Consider the following 13462-nt stretch of genomic DNA (forward strand, 5'->3'; position numbering starts at 1 on the left):
GGCTGGCTGGCATGTGGTGCTGGGGGATTGAACCGCGGTCCCTGTGCTTTGCCAAGCTTGATCCAAGTAGGTGCTTTAGACCACTGAGCCATCTCGCCAGCCCCTATCCCACAACTTAGTTTCACTTTAAAGTCGTTAATTGTGCAATGGATGGTAAACCCAGCAGAGTGCAGAAAACTGAGCTACACAATAGAAAACAGCCATTTGTCCTTACAGTCTGTAACACAGGGATATGAAATTCTGTAAAAAGAAAGCTCTGGGGCCACAAAGATGGCTCAGAGGAAAAAGTGCTTCCCTGACAAGTGCAAGGGCCTGAGTTCAATCCCTGGCTCCACAATAATAATAATAATAATAATAATAATAATAATAAAATAAAGCTCCTTCTCTGCTGTCACCGAGTTATGTGGAGGCAGATCGTGCATGTGCTCAAGATCTGAATTCCATCTTAACCCACAGGGGGAGCGGAATGGACTGTAGTACTGCTTCACAAGAGGTGCTGAGGATCACCCTCATTCACGAGGACTTAACACACAGAATCTATGAACGTGCAAATTTTTAAGCAAGCACTAAAGCCATCTTTGTGAGCTCCTATCCAACTGTGATGAGAGCCATGTATGTGACGTTAGTAAAGAACCTTTGTACTGAACACTAAATCAACCTAACTGAAGTTGATGGCAAGAAATTAGGGAAATTCGTAGGCCTCTATAAAATAGGCCAAGAGGGAAAACCGCATAAAGTGGCTGTTTGCAATTGTGTAGTGGTTAAGAACTATGGCAAAGAATCTCAGATCTAAGGTGTCACTGAGAGTACTTCAAGTGCAAGAAATGAACAAATACAAAATCTGGCTCACTTAAAAAAAAACAGAAAGGATTCTGTGGGTATAATTCAGGCTTGAAAATAATCATGAGCATATTTGTTTCATTTAAACCATCTCCTAAGTTAACCTTCCTAAAATACAATGAGAATATAACATTAACAAAAATACACAGGTAGAAAGAGGCTGAGAAATTATGCTCAAACATTTTGCGGAAAGGAATCCGTCTTTAATTTTACAAATGAGAAAACGGAAAATCAGAAAGGGAACTGATTTGGCAAAGGTATCTAATGGCAGAAGAGGATTAGAACGAAAAATCTCTTAAAACATTGAGGGCTATGGAACTCAGAGTAAGACTGTTAAACATTGTGCTAGAAGTCTATGGTTTTCTACCCTGGATATGTATCAGAATCACCTGGAAAAATTCTTCAAAATACAGGACATGTATCCCAGATGCGAGAGTGGACTGAGATTCAAGTAGCTGCATTTTTTAAAAATCCTCCAAGCAATTTTGATACTCATCCTGCACTACACAGAACTGCCATGTGCAAGAGATCCTTCAAAGAATAGAGAAGTGAGATTATGAGAAGGATGGCTTAGGAAACCGTCAATTTACAGAATAGAATGGGACTACTGAGAAAGAAAACTACTCGCTTCTAGGTGAGGCAGACAGACTATAAGTCTGAGATTAAAGAGATAAAATTTACACCAGAGTGGTATCAGGGGGAAAAGTAAAAAAGTATGTCCCTATATACCTTGGATGCAAGGGAACAGGGACAGAAGCTTTCCCCTCCTTCCACTACACACCTGCAAGCAGTAAACTCTTCTCGTATAGTTTACAGTATTCTCGCTGGACCACTAGTTACCAAAGGTCCCCCTGCCCAGATCAGTCAGCAAAGAAATTACACATAACTGGGAAAGAGAAGCCCCAACAGAGGGAGATGTCTTTAGAACTGTAGCAGTAGGAAATGTCTTCATAGAATTTTTTGACCATGAAATACATTGTCATAAGACATTAATATAAACAATCAGCACAACGTGGATACCAGCATTATACCTTTGCTATTCTATGTGTCAAATAGACTTGTGCACTGCCCTAGAAACCCATTCCATTTGTATCGTATTATTTGTATGGAAGAAATCTTTCAGAAATCCAACTGATGGCGTACAAATGAAGCACTGAACCCTAACAACACATTTGCCAGCTGTGAACTGCCTGCCTAGGATCAATACCAACTGAAGGACATAGAAAATGAGTGATTCAGGACTGCAGAGAAAAACAGACTGCTGTGTACTGGAAGAGCTGCACATCTTAGTGGCAGAGGTGGGCAGTGTACAGAATTTGAATGAAGGGAAAAGTCTGGGCATTCCAGGAAAGAGAAACAACCCAAGAAAAGATTTGGAATTCATATAACATGTTCATGGTGAAGATCATTTTGTTTACAATAGAAAATTATTGCTGAAAAGTTAGGGGTGTAGACAAAAGTAATAAATAACAAAAAAACCCTGCCTATCAGCATTTCAACAGACAAAGATAGCAGTTAAGACACAAATAATGAAGGTTAGGCAAAGTAGTGAGGGAGAATCTCATACAATCTCTAACACAGACTCATGTCATCTGCAAAATAAGTATATTTTGAAAGAATTATGAGCTTCATCAAATGCTAGACATAACAGGAAATCAAGAAATCTGTCAATGCTTTCAAATACAGAATTTACACGCTCCTTGCACAGCTATTTGAGAGGAATGCAACATTTTTTTCTGTTATCTAATAATTTTTACATTGTCATTGGCTATTTTTATAAAGGAAGCCCACTTTTTTTCTCTGAGACAGTCTTGCTACGTAGTTGAGGCTGGCCTTGAAGTCACAATATAGCCCATGCTAGCCTCAAACTCATCCAATCCTCCTGCCTCAGCCTCCTGTGTGATGAAATTACAGGCATACAACACTATGCCTAGGGGAAGTCACATTTTAAAGAAAATTTACTTTAGTGAAAACTATAAAGCTGCCAGACCACAAGAGCACATCATGCCCAACTTAAATTTCATACAAATTATATCATTAGTTTTCTCTTGAAAAGCATATTTTACAATGGGTTGAAAATTGTACTTTATAAACACTTAAAACACACAATTCTGATAATACTATTTCACCATTTTGAACATATTTAAGACAGAAACTTCACAACCTGTGACAACAGAGCTAGAGGTATATCTCAGAGGTAGTGTTTGCCCAGCAAGCAGGAGGGCCAGGATTTCCTTCTTTATTTGTGTGTGTGTGTGTGTGTGTGTGTGTGTGTGTGTGTGACCAGCTCAGCCCACCAGGGGGCGGGGCTGGCTGGCATGTGGTGCTGGGGGATTGAACCGCGGTCCCTGTGCTTTGCTAAGCTCGTTCTAAGTAGGTGCTTTAGACCACTGAGCCATCTCTCCAGCCCCAGGATTTCCTTCTTAAAGAATGAAAAAGGAAAAAAAAAAGTGACAGGTTGCTATCACATCCTGTGAGACAGACTACACAAACTTCCAGAACCCTTGAAATGCTGTGACTTGCACACACTTATTTAGTGGTCTCTTCAAATGTACTATGAGGTATTTGAGAATGATCTAATATATCCAGAGGAAAAGGAGAATTCCTTTCTTTTTAAATCTAGTACTTTTGCCTTAGCTTCTTCAGACAGAAGTAATGAATAGAGCTGATGTACCCTAGGAGGCTGAGGCAGGACAACCACAAATTGAACCCAGCGGAGGGGGGGGGGGGGCTGAGAAGTAGCTCTGTGCAAAGGCCCTGGGTTTAATCAATCTCTAGTACCCAGGGTCAGGGAGATAGTTCAGTGGAGTAAGTGCTTGCCTGGCAAGTGTAAGGTCCCGAGTTTGATCCCTGGTACCACAAAAAAAAACCCAAACAAAATCCCCAGTACCACAAACAAACCAACAAACCAAGTGGTGAATAGAGATGCACAGTTCTTATTAAGTTCTTGCTATTGCCAATTCCAATCCTGTTTTATTTTTACCTTGTATTTCTAAAAAGACGCATATAATATCTTTGGGGTATGTTTACTAAGTACAAGAAGAAGAATAAATTTGAAGAGTCCTCCTATTTCAGTACTTATTACAAGGGAAACAATACCCTTGCATTCAATTTTTTTTTTTTTTTTGAAACAGAGTCCTGCTATGCATTTCAGGCTGGGCTTGTGCTCACATCTGTAGCCCGCAGACTGGTCTCCAACTCGCAGAGAGATCCTCTTGCCTCATTCATTATAGGCGTGCACCACTACGCCTGGTTCCAGGACCACATGGCGGGCACACGCATCTGGGTCTGAGACCACGAGGCATGTGGGGCCAGGGATGGAACTCGGGTCCTTGTGCTTGCCAGGTAAGTGCTTATGCCTCTGAGCTATCTCTCCAGCCCCCAAAACTTTTTCTAATGCCTGGTTTATTTATCCAAAGTCAAAGACATAAATTGTTGAAAACTAGTATTTTCATTTTGAAAGCAAGGGGAAATTTATCAGACATGTATGGGTGACTCATTAAACCATAGGAATATGCATTTGCTCTTTTTTAATCTTTTCATTATATTTTCCTTTTTTAAGGAGGAAAAAAAACAAAAAAAAATCACGAGAAGACAATAACAGAGCAATATAAAACAGTAAAAATGGTACAGAATTTCAAAACAAGAATGGAAAACTAGGGCCAGGTCTACAGCTCAATGGAATAAACACCTGCCTGGCAAGCGCAAGGTCCCAAGTTCGATCTCAGGTACCCCCCCAAAAATAAGCACTAATTATTATTATTATTTCTTTTTTGGTGGAACCAGGGATTGAACTCAGGCCCTTGCACTTGCCAGGCAAGCACTTATTCTACTGAGCTATCTCCCCGGCCCAAAAGCACTAATTATTAACATCAACACAATACAATGCCTAGTTATAAACTTCCGAGGCTCTACCTCAGCACTATGAATTCCCTCTAGCCCTGGGTTTATCTGCCTTCAAGGTCCCAATGGAGAGGCAGAACATAGGGTGAAGAAAAGGGCACAAAATGTAAAGAAGCTCCTAAAACTTCAGTGATCAAGATAAAAATATTTTAACACAAAATTTTCAAAAAAAATTAATGCAAAAATAATCACTGATGAGCAAATTGATAAAATTTTTTAAATGGCCAGGCCCTGCACTTTGCTTTGTCTCATTTTAATTTTTAGGTCAATATAATTATGTTTGCAAAAACAGCCAAGTCTGTAGCATTCCCATTTGATTTTTTAAAATGTTTCATTAAAATATTCATTATCCCCATTATCAAAAATTTTAGCCACTTTGGATTTTTGTTGTTGTTTTTTAGAGACAGGGTCTCACTACATAGTTCAAGTTGGTCTTGAAGTCACTATTCAGCCCACGTTGATCTCAAACATGGCAGTCTTCCTGCCTCAGCCTCCCAAGCGCTCAGATTACAGGCACGCACTACCATATCCAAAACTACTTTTTTTTGTGTGGAACGGGGATTGAACTCAGGCCCCTTGCGCTTGCCAAGGAAGCGCTTATTCTACTGAGCCATCTCCCCAGCCCCATATACTTTAAACAAAGTGTCTCATCTTATCCATCCTCCAAGCAATTACCAAATTGGTTTTTTCCAAATTGTTTAATGTGGTTCTAGCAGTGGAACCCAAATCCTCATGCATGCTAGGCTCTACATGAAACCACACCTTTAGCCCCACAAATATTATTTTTTTTTAAATTATTTATTTATTTTTATTTATTACATTTATTTATTGTGTGTGTGTGTGGCCAGCTCAGCCCACCAGGGGGCGGGGCTGGCTGGCATGTGGTGCTGGGGGATTGAACTGCGGTCCCTGTGCTTTGCCAAGCTTGTTTCAAGTAGGTGCTTTAGACCACTGAGCCATCTCTCCAGCCCCCAACACAAATATTATTTTTTAAAAGTCATTTTAATATCACAAAATATTTCAGAACTCGTGATCACATTAGGCCTGGGAGCCATCCACCAGTAATGAAAACCCAGGGATTATGTCTTAGAAGAGGAAATACTAATGATACCAATCATGAAATGAATTCCTACAAATATCTTAAAGAGGGGCCAGGGAGATGGCTCAGTGAAATAGGTGCTTCCCTGGCAAACGCAAGGTCCTGAGTTCAATCCCTGGTTCCGCCAAAAAAAAAAAAGTACATAAATAAAAAGAATACCTTAAAGACACACACACACACAAAAGACTTAGGTACTCAGGTTCATGAGTCCCTTTCAGAGGTGAGAGGGGTAGTTAACTTCTTCAGGTTCATAGAGGCATCTATGAAACTCCACACTCAAAATGATAACAGTGAAAAACTGAAAAATTTCTGCCCTAAATCCAGAAATAGTTGAAGAATGTCTAATCTCACACCTAATTAGCATTTTATTGGTAATTCTTTTGCAGTGCTGGGGATTAGAACACAGAGCTTTGTGCATGTTAGGCAAGCATACTGTCGTAAAGCTACATTCCCAGCTGTATTAGTTACTTTCAGTCACCGAGGAAAAAATACCTGATACCAACAGTTAAAGGAAGATCTGTTCATTTTGGTTTCAAAGGGCTCAGTCCATAACTGGCTGGTTCCAAGGCAGAAAGAGCACAGCACAAGTACATACTGGATGACATGAAAAAGAGAAGCTAGAGACACCAGTACACCCATCCAGGTCTCCCTGACAGTGACCTGTTCTTCCAACAAGGTCCCACTTCTTAACAGCACAATCAGCTACAAACACAATGATAGCATATAACCCACATAACCCAAGCACTTTATTTTTTATATATATATTTTTTATTTTTATTTATTTATTTGTGTGTGTGTGTGTGTGTGTGTGTGTGGCCAGCTCAGCCCACCAGGGGGTGGGGCTGGCTGGCACGTGGTGCTGGGGGATTGAACCGCGGTCCCTGTGCTTTGCTAAGTTTGTTCAAAGTAAGTGCTTTAGACCACTGAGCCATCTCTCCAGCCCAACCCAATCACTTTCCAAAATCCCCATCTTTGAACACATTGAGACTTTTGGGGGGACATTTAAATTCTAAAACATTGGCCCAAAAAATTCTACTCATGCACAACAATTAATCCAGAAAAATATGCAAAGCAACCAGATTGGAAAAAAGAAATACATCTACTCTCAGATAACATTATTATGTATGTAGAAATTCTTATAAGAGAAAGAGGGAGAATAAATGAATAAATTCAAGATGGTGGCAGTATAAGATTATACACACATTCTAGTATAATAGCTCTCTATATAGGTTGAATAGCCCCACATTGAAATCTGAAAAGCTCTGCAACTTTCTGAATGCTTTAGAGTTTCAGATTTCAGACCATTTAGGAATTTTCAAATGGTAAAGTCTAAGCAAATATTCCCATATCCAAAATCAGAAACACTTGATTCTGAGCACTTCAAATAAGCCATACATAATCTATACTAGCAATGAGTTTTCCTTTTCTTTGGCAGGCTCAGGTTGCCTTAAGGGCAGGTCTAGCAATGCAGCTGGAGGTGAAGATCAAAACGAGGTACCCTGTGTCTGACTGCATTTACATTAGCATGCACTTAAACAACTAAGCTAACTGGCAGGCCCCCGGAATGAATTTTTCAAAGATGAAATTAAGAAAGTAATTCCACTGGGTTTGGTGCCATATGCCTGTAATCCCAGCACTCAGGAGGCTGAGGCAGGAGGATTGTTGTGGTCTGAGGTCAACCTGGAACATATAGTGAGTTGAGGCCTGTTTGAACTACAAACAAATACCCACCCCCCCCCAAAAAAAAAAAAAACCAAAAAGCAAGCAATTCAACCAAGATTACTCAACAAGCAGAAAGAATCACCTTTCTTTCTTTCTTTCTTTCTTTCTTTTTTTTTTTTGGCGGAACTGGGGATTGACCTCAGGCCCTTGAGCTTGCCGGGGAAGCGCTTATTGTACTGAGCCACCTCCCCAGCCCCAAGAATCATCTTTCTAACAAAAGAGTTTCAAGACAAGTAGATATCCACATGTAAAAGCATGACATTAGCTGGGCAGGATGATGGCTGCGAGTTCAAGGCCAGATTGCACTACAAAATGAGTTAAAAGCTAGTCTGAATTGCAGAGTGAGAACCTGTAACAAAAAGGGCCAGGGAGATAGTTCTGTGGCAAGTGTAAGGTCCCGAGTTCAATCCCCGGTACCACAAAAAAAAAAAAAAAAAGAAAAAGAAACAAAAAAGAAAAAGAAGAAAAAGAAACAGAAAAGAAAAAGAAGAAAAAGAAAAAGAAACATGGGGCTGGTGAGATGGCTCAGTGGTCTAAAGCACCTACTTAGAACAAGCTTAGCAAAGCACAGGGACCGCGGTTCAATCCCCCAGCACCACATGCCAGCCAGCCCCGCCCCCTGGTGAGCTGAGCTGGCCACACACACACACACACACAAATAAATAAATAAAATTTTAAAAAAAAGAAAAAGAAACAAAAAAAGAAGAAAAAGAAAAAGAAGAAAAAGAAACAAAAAAGAAAAAGAAGAAAAAGAAAAAGAAACAAAAAAGAAAAAGAAACAGAAAAAGAAAAAAAAGAAAAAGAAAAAAAGAAACATGGGGCTGGTGAGATGGCTCAGTGGTCTAAAGCACCTACTTGAAACAAGCTTGGTAAAGCACAGGGACCACGGTTCAATCCCCTAGCACCACATGCCAGCCAGCCCTGCCCCCTGGTGAGCTGAGCTGGCCCCCCACACACACACATAAATAAATAAAATTTAAAAAAAAAAGAAAAACAAAAACAAAAAAGAAAAAGAAACAAAAAAGAAAAAGAAGAAAAAGAAACAAAAAAGAAAAAGAAAAAGAAAAAAGAATGAAGTTGGATCCCACTTCACACACTATATAAGAATGTATCAGGGCTGGGGAGATGGCTCAGTAGGATAAGTGATTGGCTGGCAAACGCAAGGATCCGAGTTCAATCCCCGCCCAAAACAAAAAAAAAAAAAAAAAGAATGTATCACCACAAAAAAGAAAAAGAAATGATAAAACTTTTGGCCTGTGGCTGTAGCTCAATAGTAGAGTGCTTGCCCAGTGTTTAAAAGGCCCCGAGTTCAATCCCCAGTTTCACAAAAAGGAAAAAAAAAAAAAAAACCCCAAAAACCCAAATGAAAAATGTACCAAAGATAGAAATGATAGTTAAAACTACAAAACTTAAAAGGAAACATGGCATAAATCTATTTGATCTATTAGATATAACATCAAAGGCTGAACAACAAAAGAACTAGGTAAATTAAATTTTATGACTACAAACTTGCTGTGCTCCTTCCATTTACAAACTGGTGCCTCTCTGCTTGGCTGCTGTGTGGCACCTCCCACTCCTATAGTCCCTTCCCACTCCCTGTCCTATCCCAGGCCTGCCACCACAGCTCTGCTGCTGTCCTCTTTTTAAAAGAGGCTTTGGCTCACTTCCTCCTTTCCACTTTTTCTTTGGTTTATTTGAAAAAAAGTCTGCTACAGTTCAGGCTGGCGTATAGTTTTCAACCTTTCAGTGTACTCCTCCCCCTTTCCATTTTTGTACTTTTTTTTTTTTTTTTTGGGCAAAAACCGGGATTGAATTCAGGCTCCTGCGCTTGCCAGGCAAGCACTTATTCCACTGAGCCATCTCCCCAGCCCCTTTATTTTTGTACCTTTAATGGCTTGCGTGCTTCACTGTGCCTCTTCAGTTTAAAAAGTCTGCCTCTCCACTCCTCCCTCGCCCCTAATTTACAAAGTCTACCCTTCCACACCATTTCCTTCTTGTCTAAAGTGCACGACAGCCAGGGGGACAACTTGGTCCTGGTCAAACCTGCTTTTCCCGGGAACAGTGGGAGTGGCGTGAGAAGGCTTGCAGGCTTGATAACGGCTTCCCTTTTTGGGAGCTGCCATCTTGGGGGGGGCGAGGTTAAGAGCCCCGAGGGCACCAAGCAGAGCGGAAAGCTGACCACGATCGATCGAAGGACCTGCCGCCCTGGCAGCGCCAGCCCTGGGGTCAGTCCCGAGCACACGCCAAGCGCGCACCGACCGCCGGCGCCGTCTCCTGTCTCCTCCCGCAGCAGTCCGGCCGCAAGTCCCACCAGTCTCATCGCGCCGCGCCACGCCACGCGCCTGGACGCCGGGACTCCCGCGGCTCCTCGGACGCAAACGAGCAGGCAGCTCGGTGTCACTTCTTTGGAGTCAAAATGGATGGAAAAGCCACTTTCCAGCTACCGCGCGGCGCGCGCGCCCGCCCGCCCGCTCGCCCGCGGTGAGCCTTGTCCACTTCCCTTGCGAGAGGAAGAGTCCGGCGGCGCCGCTTCCAGCCTGCCCACAGGGAGGCGTCCCGGGAGGCCTGCGGGCCGAGGGGCAGCGGGGGCCCGCGTGCACATACCTAGAGACATGTCTAGAAAGTACAGCTTGCGCTTGCTCCCCACGCCTGCCATTTAGTTCGGAGAAGACCTGAAGCCCGAGCCGGCTGCAGCCACCGGATCGCTCGCGTTCTGCAAGTCTTCGCTCCTGGGGCGCGGGCTCCCCCTGCCGGGCGGGGCGCGGCCAAGCGCAGCAGCCAATCGGCGGGTGCCCTGCTGCTGTAGCCAAGCTGTGAGTAGTGCATTTTGCTGCTGTTTGCTCAGACGCCCCCAATCAGAGCCTGGCTCCTTAGGCGGGAAAATAAGCCCGGGCCCCATGCCCTTTCACCCCACCACCCGCCCTTCCGGCCAAGCTGGCGGGCGGAGTGTCGCAGTGCAAGGATGACGGAGCATAGCCTGAGGGGTTTTTTTGTTGTTTTTTTTGGGGGCAAGTCCCTGTCCCAAAATTTAAAAAAAAAAAAGGGCTGGGAATTGTAGCTCAGGTAAAGGCCTTGGGTTCAATTCTCCATACTGCAAAAATAAACATATATGAATACATCATATAGGGCCGGGGAGATAGCGCAGTAGAATAAGCGCTTGCCTGGCAATTGCAGAATCTTGAGTTCAATCTCCGGTACTGCAAAAAATAAAAAATACAATAAATACACCATATATATGAATGCATTGTCCCTCCTCATATACACCCAGACTTTTTGACCCTTGCCATTTTCCTTTGTCTTTAAAGAACCTATTTTACCTCTGTTGTTGGCACTCCTGGGAAATAAAAGCCTATGTCTTGACAGGCTGTTCCTCTTATTCCCTCAAAATCGAGGACCTACCACAAATCTTAGCCACTAGGGCTCATAGGCCTGCAATGTCACATCTGTTAGAAAAAACCTTAAAGGTGTATCTGTGGCATTTCTTAAGAAAAAAACGTCTTTGTTGCTGTTAAAGCCTAAATTCCATGCAAAATCACTTTTAAAATGTTAGTGGACTCTAATGTGTCACTACATCGTCAGTGGAAATAAAAATCAAATTGATTTCGAAAACTGAAAAAGTATTCACGCTCTCACAAACGTCACAGCACAGCATCTGAGGTGCTTAGTGTAGTGCCGCTGAGCCTGTGTTTACAGGACTGTGTTGCCCAGCCTGGGCAATTTTATTTTTAATGTATTTGGTACAGGGTCTCACTATGGGGCTCGCACTAGTACTCGTAGTGATCCTCCTGTTTTCAGCCTCCCGAGCTGGGATTACAGGTGTGCACCTGCTCTCGGTGACCAGCGCAGTGCGCCCGGGGTGGGGCAGGGGGCAGGCCAGCTCGCTGGTGTCGGCCAGATTGAACTTTGGTCCCTGCGCTTGCCTAAGCTAGTACTTTGTCTGCTGAGCTGTCTTGCTGGTCCTCAGCCTGCGCAATTGAGCAACTTAATAAGACCGTGTCTCAAAAGAAAATTTAAAAAACAAGGTAAGGTAAAGTACAATAAGCTGGGGTTGTACCTTAGTGAGAAAGCCCAGAGACGCTGGCTCAACCTGCAATACTAATTGCTCAGGAGGTCAAAGCACAAGAGACTGCTTCAGCCCAGGAGTTCTAGTCTAGCCTGTGCAAAACAATGGCACTCAACCCCAACCACAACACATCTCAAAAATTCTGCATTTAATACTTAACATCTGAAGTCCAATGATTAATAAATAAATTTTTCCATAAGACGTACATAGCTGACAGAAGGTAAGAAGCATATGAAATATTAATTTAGGCATGATAATTCAGTCTGTCAATAAATACTGAAGGTATTTTAGGTTCTGCAAATAGAAATATTTGTGAATGTATTCTGCAATGTAAAGGAGAAAATCCACCTAAGGAATAAAATAAATTCATTTAAATTCTGAAAAAGTAGGTAAAATTGAGAATAGCGATATTTCTCCTCAATCATTGTACCAACATGTACTGGGAAAGTTCTAGTAATTCCCTATGCAATTGATCAGAGGTTAGATCATGGAACAACTTTTTGAAAATTATCTTTTGTGCATCAGAATCACCTGAAGAACTTATTAAAACATCTTGTTAGTCTCCACTCTCAGAATTTCTAATATAGTAGGGCTTTCATAGTTCCAAGATGACGCTGGTATCACTGGTAGAAGGACCACACTTTGAGACGTTTGCTTCAAACTTTGAAGATGGAGCTCAGTCCTTACTTTTACTAGGTACATTCACTGTCTTAGTGATCTCATGCAGTCTCGTGGCTTTCAAAAGTAGCTTTACAATGTCTCTCAAATTTGAATCTCTAGTTTAGCCCTCTCCACTCAGGTGGTTACTTACTCAGCGCTTCTACTCAAATATCTTTTTGTCTGCTTCTTTGAGATAGCGTCATGCTCATGTAAGTCAGGCTGGGACTGAATTTGTGATTTTCCTGCCTCGTGTTCCTGTACGCTAAGATAGTAGGCACACCTCACCCACACTCACATCTCAGATGTAATTTTCTGAGACTAGATCTTTATCTTACCTCACTGAATTGCTCCCTTCTCATTCTGTACCATTTCAAGAAGTGGCAGCTTCCTCTATTCACTTACCAGAAGTTTTGAACTTATGCTAAAAGATTTGAAAGCATTCTGGACTGTCCCTTCTTTCACACACTATATCCAGTTCATGAGCAAATCCCATGAACTCTACATTGAAAACGTATCCAGAGGGCCGGGGAGATAGCTCAGTAGAATAAGTGTTTCCCTGGCAAGCTCAAGGGCCTGAGTTCAATCCCCGGTTCCAAAAAAAAAAAAAAAAAGAAAGAAAATGTATCCAGAATCTCAACACTCCTCAGCAGCACTACCACCTCCTTGATGTAAGCCATCACTTATTTATTTATATATTTAGTGATGCTGCAAGTGGAACCCAGGCCTCAAGCATATAGGCAAGTGCTCTACCACCAGTCTATCCATTATTTCTTGCCCAGGTTAAACTACTTCCCTAACTGACATTTCTACTACTGCTGTGCCAAACTGTGTGCATTCATCACACAAAACCAAACTAAAACGAACACTCGGAAGGAGTGAAATCATGTTGTTTTGCGCAAAATCCTCCAATGATCTGCCAGCTCCCATAAAATCCGCAGTGCTTAGGAAAGCCTACAAGGTCTACATAATCAGCCTTCCTTATTAGCCCATTCAGCCGCACTGGTCCAGCTATGCTGCCCTCTCGGTTCTTCCTTGAATACTCTAACCATGTTATCTCTCCTCTCAGGGCCTTTGGACTTTCTGTTCCTTTGTCTCGATGTTTACATGCTCTTTCTCCAACATTTTTTTTTTAATTTTTTATTTTATTTATGTGTGTGTGTGTGTGTGTGTGTGTG

General features: G+C 42.2%; 1 pseudogene; it reads left to right on the forward strand.

Annotated features, from left to right (window-relative positions):
* The first annotated feature begins 329 nt into the window (after positions 1–329).
* On the forward strand, positions 330–828 carry LOC101577488 (annotated as a pseudogene).
* The last annotated feature ends 12634 nt before the right edge of the window (positions 829–13462 follow it).

Source organism: Octodon degus, unplaced genomic scaffold (assembly GCF_000260255.1).
Source record: "Octodon degus isolate 3935 unplaced genomic scaffold, OctDeg1.0 scaffold00117, whole genome shotgun sequence".
NCBI lineage: Eukaryota > Metazoa > Chordata > Mammalia > Rodentia > Octodontidae > Octodon > Octodon degus.